The 13081-nt window shown below is 40.5% G+C and overlaps 1 long non-coding RNA gene across 2 annotated transcripts in view; it reads left to right on the top strand.

Moving 5' to 3' along the window:
- Positions 1–13081, top strand: part of LOC106506921 — a 34999-nt gene that overhangs the window by 4613 nt on the left and 17305 nt on the right. For both annotated transcript variants that reach the window (XR_002340711.1, XR_002340712.1), the window contains exons 4-6: positions 3705–3872; positions 4176–4277; positions 5543–5661. This is a non-coding gene — a long non-coding RNA (uncharacterized LOC106506921). The remainder of the gene's footprint in view (positions 1–3704; positions 3873–4175; positions 4278–5542; positions 5662–13081) is intronic.

A 13081-nucleotide genomic window follows, 5' to 3' on the forward strand; every position in this document is an offset into this window, starting at 1 on the left:
TGATTTTGAAACCAAGTCCTCCTAAAACTAAATCCCTTTGCCAAGTTTATGATTAACCTCTCTATCCAAAACTTTATTCCCTTTCTTGTCCCTCACCTCTTCTCCTCAAGACTGAGGAGTATCGAAGAAAAGAGGGATTGAACTTAAGCAAGATCTAGAGTTCTTGTTGTGGCTCAGCAGAAACGAATCAGCTAGCATCCATGAGGACACAGGTTCGATCCCTGGCATCGCTCAGTGGGTTAAGGATCTGGCATAGATTTGGTGGCAGAGGTGGGATCTAAATCAACTTATGATAGCATTCAGGGACAACAAGAAACACAAATGTTGTGCTCTGCAAACTCTTTCAAGTTCACTGTCTTTCTTGCTGTTTCTGAGGGCCAGTGGTAAGTTCCTCTCAATTTGAGCTCTACTCTCTTTGCATTCAAGCTCCCAATCTAATTGGCTTTCCTTTTCATAACAAGTCATCTTTTGCTGGTAAATAATTCTTCCTAGAGCTCAACTGAGCTGGCATATAATTCTGTCTAGAGCCAAGCCCCTTGCTTTTCAGACTGCAATACCCAAGGTTTTTAATGGAATATCCCAGGCCTTGATTCTTTTCCTAGATTCCATATAAGGAACTGCTGATAATTTAGTCTGCAATCCCCCATTTGTTTGGAATCCTTCCCCAGATTCCATGTTTGGAACTCCGGTGGTGGCAGCTGCAGTTCTCCCTTTTGTTTGGAATCATTCCTCAGTCCCCATTGCTTTGAGTTTGTTGGTTCAATCCCTCCCCAGTCTAAGGATCCACAGGAATTGGTGGTGTGTATTGGGCCATCTGTGGCCAGGACACAGTAACATCTCTTTGTTACTGTCCCTATCTTCACATGTTTGACTTATTTTCTGTAGATAAAGGCTAATTACTAGTGGGATCCTTTACATCCAGATAGTTGAACATTCTACTCTTCCACCACACCTGCTTATTTTATGTCTGAGAACTGTGATTCTGGGAGGTGTAATAATTTTTTTTTAATGGTAATATCTTGCTAAGCTTGTTTTGTGTCCTGAGAGCTTAGCTTGGTAGCTGAAATGGTGAAGGCCTAACATATGGCCAAATAGAAATGCGGGTTAAACTCCATTTGCAGCCAAGAACTTACCACCCTGCTGCCAGCCCTAAGGGAAATTATACTAGCCATTACAAGGAATGTTCCAAATGAATAAGATTATAAGATTATTTTTAAAGTGACTTCAAAGCAAGGGCTCTCAAATCAAACAAATGGAATGGAATACTGATTTTAAATAGAGTGCAGAAGCCTCCAAAAGTTTTTGAAATTCCAAGATAGCTTTGTTGAAAGATTCATCACAAAAGGCTAATTAAAAAACTATGGAGTTTCCACTGCGGTGCAATGGGTTAAGGATTCAGTATTGCTGAAGCTATGGCACAGGTTGTACCTGCAGCTCAGATTCAATCCCTGGCTGGGAACTTCCATATGCCATGGGGGCAACAACAACAAAAAAAACAAAAAACAAAAACAAATAAACAAATAAACAAAAAAGACACAAAAAATATTTAAAACAACATCTAGGCATCCTGCATTTTACACTCCTAGGGTTTATTATCAAAACACTGGCCCGGGAGTTCCCCTTGTGGCGCAGTGGTTAACGAATCCGACTAGGAACCATGAGGTTGCGGGTTCAATCCCTGGCCTTGCTCAGTGGGTTAAGGACCCGGCGTTGCTGTGAGCTGTGGTGTAGGTCACAGATGCGGCTTGGATCCCACATTGCTGTGGCTCTGGCGTAGGCCGGTGGCTACAGCTCCGATTCGGCCCCTAGCCTGGGAACTTCCATATGCCGCGGGAACGGCCCTAGAAAAGGTAAAAAGACAAAAAAAAAAAAAAAAAAAAAAAAAATTGGCCCCAAAATTGATATCTTAATTGTAATCAACTGTGACACTGGAAAACAGATTATCCTCAAAAGCCTTCAACAGCAACTCCAATGCTCCTGTATGGGCACCTCCCAGAATTGATGAAACTCTGAGAGATTTTTTTGGTAAAGTGCTAAATTGTTTCCTGAAAACACCAAGGGGAAACAAATTAAAATTAATGTGATTGTTTAATACTGCCAGAAATGTTTACTGTTTATCCAAGCTGGATTCTAACAAGATATTCGAAAGGATCGAATAACTATATGGTGAGAAATTCGGCCAAATTGAAAGCTGATATTCAGAGCCTGATAAGAATTTTTTTTGTACTTTCTCCCCTTAGTTAAAACTATGTACACAGAGAGAAAGATGCAAGTTGGAGAAAAGGTAGTTGGAAGAGCTGGTCAACTTCTTTATCAGTCAGGCTGCAACCCTGAAATTTAAAATCCACCTGCTTTTTTTTCTTTGCTGTGGGACTTCAAGGCCTCTTCGAGGTGTTAGAACTGAAAACCTCTGACCAAGACAAGAATTACCAGACCCTTATTGCCCCAACCATCTCATTGTAATGCCTTTCTCCCACCTTGAGCAACCTGTCCTACTCCTTCCTACCCCTACTAAGAAAGGCATGTAGCTCACTCCTCATCCTGCCTCTAGAGGGACCTTGTATGCCTCAACCAACCAGTAAGTGTATCACAAGACCCTACTTCCCCAAACTAATCAGTAGGTCAGCAGGTGTATCCTGAGACCTTTCTTCTCCCTGGTCTATAAAACAGACACGACCACCTGCTCGGGGTCAGCTCTCCCCGATTATCAGGAAATTGTCCCACTGCACTAGCAGCATCTCTTAATAAACTTATCTTTCTTTTTGCCTCACTATGAATCTGGAAAATTATTTTCTAACTTGCACAGACCCTGACATTTGCCAATCCCCCAACCTTTACCTATTCCTCTCAAAATGTTTTAAAAGATCAGGACATTGGAAACAGAATTGCCTTGACTTTAATCTGTGCCTTTGTGATCCAGATTTTCTAGCCTCTAGCCTCATCTTCTCTAGGACCTAAGAGCCTTTTTTTTGGCGGGGGTTGGGGGAGGGAAGGGGGGGGCACGCCTGCTGCATATGGAAGTTCCCAGGCTAGAGGTCTAATTGGAGCTGTAGCCACTGGCCTCTGCCACAGCCACAGCAACCTGAGATCTGAGCCATGTCTGCGACCTACACCACAGCTCACAGTAACACCAGATCCTCAACCCACTGAGCTAGGCCAAGGATCAAACCTGCACCCTCATGGATGCTAGTTGGGCTCATTAACCACTGAGCCACAAAGGGAACTCCAAGAGCCATCTTCTGAAATACAAACTTTGGGGAGAAATTTCTCATCAGCAGGGAAAAAAAAGATATTTGCTAAGTGGGCTAATGAGAAATCTTACAAATATTCTTCCCAGATATTAGTAACTATAAGTTCTCTGTTTGCACCTGTCTGTATATATGTCTAGATAGATAGATAAAGGTATGACAGGTATAAATATGTCAATTTTTTTTCCATCTCTTTCTTTCCTTTTTTTTTTATCTTTTTAGTACCGAACCCATGGCATATGGAGTTTCCCAGGCTAGGGGTTGAATCAAAGCTGCAGCTGCCAGTCTACACCACAGCTACAGCAATACTATATCTGCGAACTACATGACAGCTCATGGCAATGCCAGATCCTTAACCCACTGAGTGAGGCCAGAGATTGAACCCACATCCTCGTGGATGCTAGTCACGTTCGTTACCACTGAGCCATAACAGGAACTCCTCCATTTATTTCTTAGATTGACTGATTAATTTTTCATCAACATATACTTGGTGTAGCTGGCAGGATATCAGAGACACCTGCCAGAGGATATCCAGAGTCTACTTGGAACCTGCACTTAGTATGAACATGAGTGCTTGAGCCCCATCAGCTTCTCAGTGCTTCTCAGTGCTCCTCAGTTGTTCTGGTGAGTTCTCATATTTGGACCTTCATTGTTTGAGTGATGATCCTAAAAATTTTATTTGAGCTGGTTTGCACTAAAGACTTGGAGTCTTAAGGGGGTACTGGAACATTTTGTAGGAAGGACCTAGCCTGTGTGGGCAAAAGGCTCAGGGAAACAGGTGCCCAGGTTTTTATTGAATTTGTCTTAAAAAGAAAATGACTCGATATATACTCTGAACAAAACTTACGCTGGTGGGAAAAAAAAACAAACAACTTTTGCTAGTGAAATGAGTGACTGAAGAATAAAGAGACATTTTGCTCCTTTCAGCCATGTGGTGTCCTCAGGCAACTGAGGACCTCCCAGCAGTGTCTGAAGATCAGTCCTCAAGATTTGCAGCAGTTCTATAGTGGAAACCACCACGACCATTATGTAAGTAGTGCTTGGGGGACGCGCAGTGTTGCACAACAGAAACTGATTATCTAGCACTCTGAGCACCCACCAGGGTTTTAGCCTGCAGAGGGAGAAACCAAGCCATGTAAAAGAAGTTGAACTGAACCCAGGGTAACTCCTTGGGGAGCTAGACTCAGAAGCAGCACACATGTGATCCACCACACCGTCCTCAGAAAGTTGTTGAGATCATATCTCATATCTGAACGAAGCTATGAAATTAATACTGAGAAACTGGCCCTCAGAGGCCAAATAGCTCCCATGCAGACAGCCACCTATGGGATACTAGTTGGGTTTATGTATGCTTGCAAGTACTTAATTGGGAACTAACAGAAATCGGGCCCTGAAATGGCCAAGTTGGGGTTTTTTTGACATTCAAAACAATTTTTAGTGCACAGTTACAGCCAGAATTCATATGTTCCTACGAGGTCTACTGGAAACAAGACTGGCTTCTAAAAATTAGATTAACAGGGAAAAATATTTGTAGAGCTAGCTCCATGGATCCTTTGACTTGGAGGATCCTCTAAATTGTTAAGATTTTAGAGAGCTGTCATCTTAAACTATTGTAACTATTTTAATGGGTATGGGGAAGCCCCGAAAGTCTTCAAAATTCCAAAATAGCCTCATTGAAAGATTTGTTATAGAAGGCTAATGAAAGATTAATGTTATAAAAGGTACCTAAAACTTTAACAACTGGTCCCCTCTATCCTTCTTTTATTGAGTATTCATTCTAGCAATCTTTTGAATTCTCTTTCCACTCAGAAGGCACTCTTAAGTGGTTAGCTTTAGAAATGGGACCTTTAGAAATGAAGCTGTATGCAAGCCTCTTCAGATCAAAGGCCAAAAAGAAGGCCATAATTAGAGAATTCCTTAAACCCAGGGAGGGTCCTCAAAAGTGTTTGTGAGTAGATCGCCAAAATAGGAAGCCACTGGTCTTACTAAACAGGCCATAGCTGACATTCGGAGCCTGATAGGAATGGGGGGGCGGCTTCTCCCTTAAGCTAAATGAGGGCAAGTAAAACATTCCGACATAGGTGAATGGGTGCATCAGTCATTGGCTATCACTGAGGTGGCCACCCAGTTCTCTGAGGAAAAAAAATTGTCCTTGCTTTTACAAATCTGGTCTTTATAGGACCAGAAGTATGGCTCCAGAAGTAACCCACCAATCCTTTTACCACTCCCCAAATGTCCCCTATTTATCTTGAGGCTTGAGGCTTTTTTTTTTTCTTTTTTTGCCATACCCACAGCACATGGAAGCTCTTGAGCCGGGGATCGAACCCATGCTGCCCTTGTGACCTCTGCCACAGCTGTAGCCATGACAGATCCATAAGCAGACATGCCAGAAGGGAATTTCCTTAAGAAGTCTGTAAGTATTGAGAAAAAAAATTTTTTTGGCCTTAAGGGAACAAATTCACTCTAGGACAACCTTGTCTTTCTCCTCATGCAAATGTTCTATGTGGTCTTCTCTAGGAATTCTTATCTCTGCCATCTTCTTAAAATACAAATTTTGGGAAAGGAGGTAGGTAATTTGGAACTTGATTTGCCAAGGACAAATAGAAATCTTAAGTGTCTTCTCCATAAATAGTAGTAAAAAGGATTCAGCTATGTAGACAGGTGACCTTGATTTGTTCTGTCTGCCAGAATTCATATGTTCCTACTCAGTTTGAATCCAACCTCTTTTGTAATTCATGGTTTGTAAATTGTTGTACCTGATTCATGGCTGGAATTTCGGAATAAGAATTATGAGATTTCTTTGTGTTTCTACATATCTATATGTGTGTTGTAGATATGTGGCATTGCCAAAATTAATTTGTAAAAGAACTTTATTGAATCGGCTTAGAGGAAATTCAGCACTTATATATAAGTAGTCAAATAAAGATGACACTAGCCATAATAAATTTCAGATTCACATGATCTTGGAAATACTCACTATTGAATTAACATCTGGTATTAAATTTAACTTAAGCTCGTTGATTTGATTAATACAGATGTATCTTTAGAGTCATCAACATTAAGTAAAGTACTTTTATTGTACCGAGGTTTACTAGAAATCAAATAAGATCTTATTCTTCTTACAAAGTTTGTCAGCAAGGGAAATTACTTGATATTATGAAACTTTAAGTAAATGTGAATGAGGTGAGAGCTTTATGTAAACTGTTTAGGAATAATTGTTTTGGGAATGACTGCTTGAAGGATAGTATCTCTAGATTTTGGTAACTTGAAAATAAACTAAATTATGAGAATTCATTCACTATCCTGGACATTTCAAATAGGATACAATATGGGAACATTAATTGCTGGGCAGGTCTAAGTTTACCTTCCTTTGCCTTCTTGGGAGAGGAAGACTAAACCATAAGTTAGTGGATCAGGAAATGCTGGTATGACAGTTTACAATTACTTGCTTCTTAGTTTTCACTAGAGACCAAAGTTTGAAAGTTAAGAATTATAAGGGAAGTACTCGGTATGCAAGGAAATTAGGATTTGTGTTTTCAACAAAGAAGGTATGAGGCATGAAAATACATTTTGTTGAAGAAAAAAGGTGGCTTTGTCCTAGAGCTGGTTGTTTCTGAATGCAAAAGAAAGTGAAAGACAGATTCATATGGATACAGAAGATTGTGGGAGGTTTGTGGAGGAGGAACACTGAAAGAGTTTTGTGCATGGCTAAGATAAGATTGGCTAAGATAAGATTGAACTTCATTAAGAAAATAAATTTTAAAGGCAAAGTGATATAAAACCTGAATTTGGGAGTTCCCTGGTAGCACAGTGGGTTAAGGATCTGGTGTTGCCACTGTTGTGGCTTGGGTGACTGCTGTGGTGCAGGTTTGATCCCTGGCCTGAGAACTTCTGCATGCTATAGGCATGGCCAAAAAAAGCCCACCAAAAAAACTCAAAAAAACAAACAAAAAAACCCCCTGAATTTGGTTATTGAAGAGGACAAAGCTTTCTTAAAATATTGAACTGCTTTTGGTACTAGATTATGAGCTTCTGTGTTAAAGTGATCTATATTTGTCACTGAGATCTTTTGTTATCACTGCCTAAGTGAATGGGTCTTGTTTCACGGTGACCTCTGATTCTATTTGATCAAGTGTTTTAAAATGTTTTGATATTTTTGACGAACTTCCCAAAAATCAAATCTGAAATGAAGTTCATTTGACCTCTTGCTAATTTTGAGTTTTTCCAAAGGGTTCTTGGAACACCTCAAAATATTTGTTTTCTCTCCATTTCAGAGAGAGGCACATTAAACTAATCAGGCTTATTTGGTATGTTAAATTACATGAGAAATATTGTCAAATGAGTGGTGATAAATCTCCTTAGATTATATCATATGGGTAAATGTTATTAATACAGGCATTCTAGAAAACATAAAATTCCTAAAATTCTGCTGTATCCTGGCAAATTATATCAGTGATAATTTTAATAATTGTCTTTGTTGCATGTCACTATAATAACCAAGTTTCTTTTCAGTTGTATTGTAATCAGATCTTTAACCTTGGCATTTTAAGTCATTTGTAGACAAATATTGTTGTACTCTCATGCTTTTGCAAAAATGCTTCATCTTCAAGAAGATTCATTGGAAAGACTTTTGATGAGTACAAAATTGTACTGCTGGGAGTTTCTGTCGTGGCTCAGTGGTTAACAAATCTGACTAGGAACCATGAGGGTGTGGGTTCGATCCCTGGCCTTGCTCATTGGGTTAAGAATCTGGAGTTGCTGTGGCTCTGGTGTAGGCCGGCAGCTACAGCTCCGATTAGACCCCTAGCCTGGGACCTCCATATGCCGCGGGTGCGGCCCTAGAAAAAGACAAAAAGACCAAAAAAAAAAAAAAAAGAAGAAGAAGAAAAAAGAAAGAAACAAAACCAAAATCTTACTGCTGAACTGGAGAAGAAATTTAAAAAAAATCCTAATGGGAAGTCTGATGGCTTCATAAAAAGGCTAACAAAAGGACTGATTACTGAGTGAGCTGGTGAATATGGCTACCATGTTTATGGTTTTTAATCCGTGTTTTCTAGATAAGGAAACCTTTAAATTATACCTCTGTAAGTAGAACTTACAGAGGTATAATTTAACTTTTATATATGAGAAAACTTTTATCTTTTCTCTCAACCTGATCCCTCCAGAAGCTGGAAACTCTTAGGCTCCCAGCAGCTTTCTCAGGTATAAAAATGAAGGCCACCTCCTAACAAGTGCAGGAATCTCAAGGTATTTGGGGGACCTCGAGAACAGAGGAATTCTCCCAAATCCATCATAGATCCATCATTCAAATCTATCATAGTCAGAATCTATGACATGCCCTTGGTCTATGGCTTTCCCGGCCTTTAGGTTTTTAAAGTTCAATTCGAGGTTCTTTATGAAAAGTTCCAGGACAGCCAGTTTAAAAGAGTCTATATAGTCGATTAACCAGACATTTGGTAGAAATGAGAGTCATTTTCGAGACAAAAAGATTGTTTCAGTGAATATTAAATTCTAGTTAATTTATGAAGGTCAGTATTTACTAGCTACAACTCATTTCCCAGATAGCTCCTTGTAAAGTTTAGTTATTAAAAGAACACCCTAAATTTGTTTATAAAGTGTATCACAGTAATTAACTGGATGAAGATTGGATTTGCCATGATCTACAACCAGGAGATTATTCATCCTGGAAAAGATATCAGATAAAGGACTCCCAGCCATGTTGGAAGAAACCATATCAGGCTTCTCCTGAATGAACTGAAATTCCTGTTTTTGGAGTTCCCGTCATGGCTCAGTGATTAGTGAATCTGACTAGGAACCGTGAGGTTGCAGGTTCGATCCCTGGCTCTGCTCAGTGGGTTTAAGGATCTGCCGTTGCCATGAGCTGTGGTGTAGGTCACAGACACGGCTCGGATCCCGAGTTGCTGTGGCTCTGGTGTAGGCCGGTGGCTACAGCTCCAGTTGGACCCTTAGCTTGTGAACCTCCATTTGCCGCAAGTGTGGCCCTAAAAAGCCAAAAAAAGAAAAAAAGAAAGTAAGAAAGAAAGTCTAGCACTGTACCAGCTAATGTTACTGCCACTTCCACTAAGTGAGACCCCTTTTACCTGCCCGATTAGTGATGCCTGTTCTGCCCATAAATAGTCCTTTATATTAGATGTCGAATGTTGGGTAGCTCCTAACAGGACCCAGTGGATTTATGGAACAAGTTAATGACCTTGGCTCTTCCCAGGTTGGTTAGGGAGATGCACAGTTGGTTTACCTTGGTCTCAAGGTCACTTACAGGTAGCCTTGGAAATAGCCCCTGCCAAGCTATTCATCTATGTTAATGCAGGCACTCTGGGTTCTATCTGTTTTCCACTGGTGTGACCATTTGTCCACAATATTTGTAAATTCATCTTATGACCCATGAAGTGTCACATTTCTTCTCTGAACAATCTTCTTCCCAGTTTACGTGAAATACAAGGAAAGTGATTTGGTTCAGGAGGATTTGGGCTTAAATCCTTGTTAATGATATTGTGGTCCCCACTACCAAAATGGAAGCATTTGCCCCCAGGGGAGGACAGCAAACCAAAATGTACTTTCACTTTCAATGTCCCCCAAGAATGTGACCTTGAAGCAGGCAATCTGAAATTTCCTGATCAACACTAGTGAGGTAATCTGCATGATAAATATCCCTCCTTGGATATTTATTTATTCATTTCCTGGCGCAGCAGAAACGAATCTGGCAAGGAACCAGGAGGTTGTGGGTTCAATCCCCGGCCTCGCTCAGTGGGTTAAGGATCTGGTGTTGCCGTGAGCTGTGGTGTAGGTTGCAGATGCGGCTCAGATCTGGCATTGCTGTGGCTGTGGTGTAGGCTGGCAGTAACAGCTCCAATTAGACCCCTAGCCCGGGAGCCTCCATATACTGCAGGTGCGGCCCTAAAAAGACAAAAAGACAAAAAGTACAAAAAAAAAAAAAATATATATATATATATATATATATTCCTCCTCTTCCCTTCCCCCCAAAGAGATGGCCTGGCCTGAAGCAATCCTTTCTTTTCTTTTGCTACAACCTTCTTGCTCCACCTTCCTTCTGTCTATAAAAATCTTCTATTTTGTACAACCCCTCAAAATCCCCTTCTGTTAACTAGATGGGATGCTGCCCAAGTCAATTAGATCTTCAAATTTATTCAGTTGAATTTTGGTTTTTAACACATCTTGATGAAGCCTTCCTTCCTGGAACTCCTTCTTTAAAAATACTGTTTATCTAGTCTTTCTGAAGGTGAACCTGAAGTTGACTAATATTGCAAAGAGTCTTCCCCCAAGTGTGGACTATTGTTATGAGTTCGATGTAAATTATATGTCTGTAGGAAAGTCCCTTAAAAAACTCCTCAGACTGGATTGGTTTGCTGTACAGCAGAAATTGACAGAACGTTGTATATCAACTATAAAAAAATTTTTTTAAAAACTCTTTGGGAGTTCACGCTGTGGCACAGTGGGTTAAGGATCTGACCACAGTGGTTTGGGTCGCTGTGGAGGTGTGGGTTTGATCCCTGGTCCAGGAACTTCCATTTACCTCGGGTACAGCCAAAAAAGAAAATAAATAAATAAATAAATAAAATTACCTTTACGCACTATGAGCATATTTGGAGTTCCTGTGTGGCCGAGTGGTTAAGGATCCAGTGTTGTCACTACTGTGGTGTGGGCAGGATCCCTGGCTCAGGAACTTCTACATGCCATGGATGCAGCAAAAAAAAAAAAAAAAAAAAAAAAAAAACTGAAACGAAACAAAAAAAAAGTCTTTGTTCCTCAATAGTTTGCTATTTATAGAATAGGCACCTACTTTGCTTGTAGAGATAATGTGAAAACATTTTACTTGGAAATCTTAAATCTGATATAAGAGAGAAGGTAAAGAACAGCAAGTTTGGAGTTCCCGTAGTGGCGCAGTGGTTAAACAAATCCAAGTAGGAATCATCAGGTTGCGGGTTCAATCCCTGGCCTTGCTCAGTGGGTTAAGGATCTGGCGTTGCCGTGAGCTGTGGTGTAGGTCGCAGACGTGGCTCGGATCCCGTGTTACTGTGGCTCTAGCATAGACCCATGACTACAGCTCCAATTAGACCCCTAGCCTGGGAACCTCCATACGCCACGGGAGCGGCCCAAGAAATGACAAAAAGACCCCCCAAAAAAAAAAAACAGCAAGTTCTTCCTCATATTTATAATTTAAATGTATTTTTTTTTAATTGTTGGCAACCCTTTCTTATGTCTTTAAAGTCTAACCTGGAACACAGAGAAGGAAATTCATTTTCTTTTTAAAGATCTCTAAGGAAGATTGTTCTGCAGTCTATGAGGCTGTTCTTAATATCTAGCCTATAATTTGTCATGCTAAGACATGAAACATTACAATGTAGACTGATATAACTAGTTTGGAAAGCAATTTACAATACTTTCAACTAACCTCAAAAATTTCCATGGGCTTTGAGGCAGTAATTCCTTTTCTGGGAATATATCCTAAGTATAGATTAGGCTTTCTACAAAGAGATGTTCCTAAAAGTGTGATTTACCCTAGTGAACAACTGGAAACTATTAACTGTCCAACAACCAAAATAGTAGGATGATAGATTCTATGGACAAATGACTCAGCATTATATTCACATAAAGCTGTTTAAAATTGTTTTTATAGAACACACATGATGACTTAGGGAAATATTTTCAATAAAAAAGAGAACAGAGAGTTCCCACCATGGCTCAGTGGGTTAAGAAGCCAGCTAGTATCCATGAAGATGCAGGTTTGGTCCCTGGCCTCCCTCAGTGGGTTAAGGATCCGGCCACTGCTGTGAGCTGTGGTGTAGATCGCAGTTGTGGCTTGGATCCCATGTTGCTGTGGCTGTGGTGTAGGCCTGCAGCTGTCCTGATTGGACCCCTAGCCCAGGAGTTTCCATATGCTGCAGTGCAGCCCAAAAAAAAAAAGAGAGAGAGAGAACTGGAATTCTCTTGTGGCTCAGCAGGTTAAGGATCCTGTGCTGTCACTGCTATGGCTCGTGTTGCTGCTGTGGTGTGGGCTCATTCCCTGGCCTGGGGACTTCCACATGTCGCAGACATGGTCCAAAAAAAGAGAGAGAGCAAGAGAACAGGATATGAAACTTTGTTCACTGCATGACTGTAACAGCACAAGAAAAGAAATCAAGCAACATCCTGTAAACTGATATCGTCAAAGCTGTTTATCCAGAAATTCCACTTTTATTTTAAAGTTGTATTAAAGTATGGTTGATCTACAATGTTGTGATAGTTTCTGCTGTACCACAAAGTGATTCAGTTATACATATCAGAAATTCCACTTCTAAGAGATGACCCTAGGGAAATGATTGGCAGTAAGGAAATTAATCGCCATGCAAAAAAGTTGAGACAACTTTAATGGTTTTTTAGTGAAAAAGTGGAAATAATTCAAATGTCCAACAACTCAGAAATAAGGGATTAGTGAGGTCACTTATGGTACAAGTATACAGTAGAAAAATGAGCAGACAATAAAATGATATAGAAACATATTTATTGACTTGACAACAGGTTCACAATATACTAAGTGAAAAAAAAATGTGGGTTAAAAAGAGTGAATACACTTAAAAATCTCTGGATTTCCCATTGTGGCTCAGTGGAAATGAACCCTACTAGTATCCATGAGGATGCGGGTTCAATTCCTGGCCCCGCTCCGTGGGTTACAGAGCTGGAGTTGCTGCCAGCTGTAGTGTAGGTCACAGATGTGGCACAGATCTGGCATTGGTGGGGCTGTGGCATAGGCCAGCTGCTACAGTTCCAATTCAACCCTTAGCCTGGGAACTTCCATAGGCCACACCTGCAGCCCC

The sequence above is a fragment of the Sus scrofa genome, chromosome X (genome assembly GCF_000003025.6).
Source record: "Sus scrofa isolate TJ Tabasco breed Duroc chromosome X, Sscrofa11.1, whole genome shotgun sequence".
NCBI lineage: Eukaryota > Metazoa > Chordata > Mammalia > Artiodactyla > Suidae > Sus > Sus scrofa.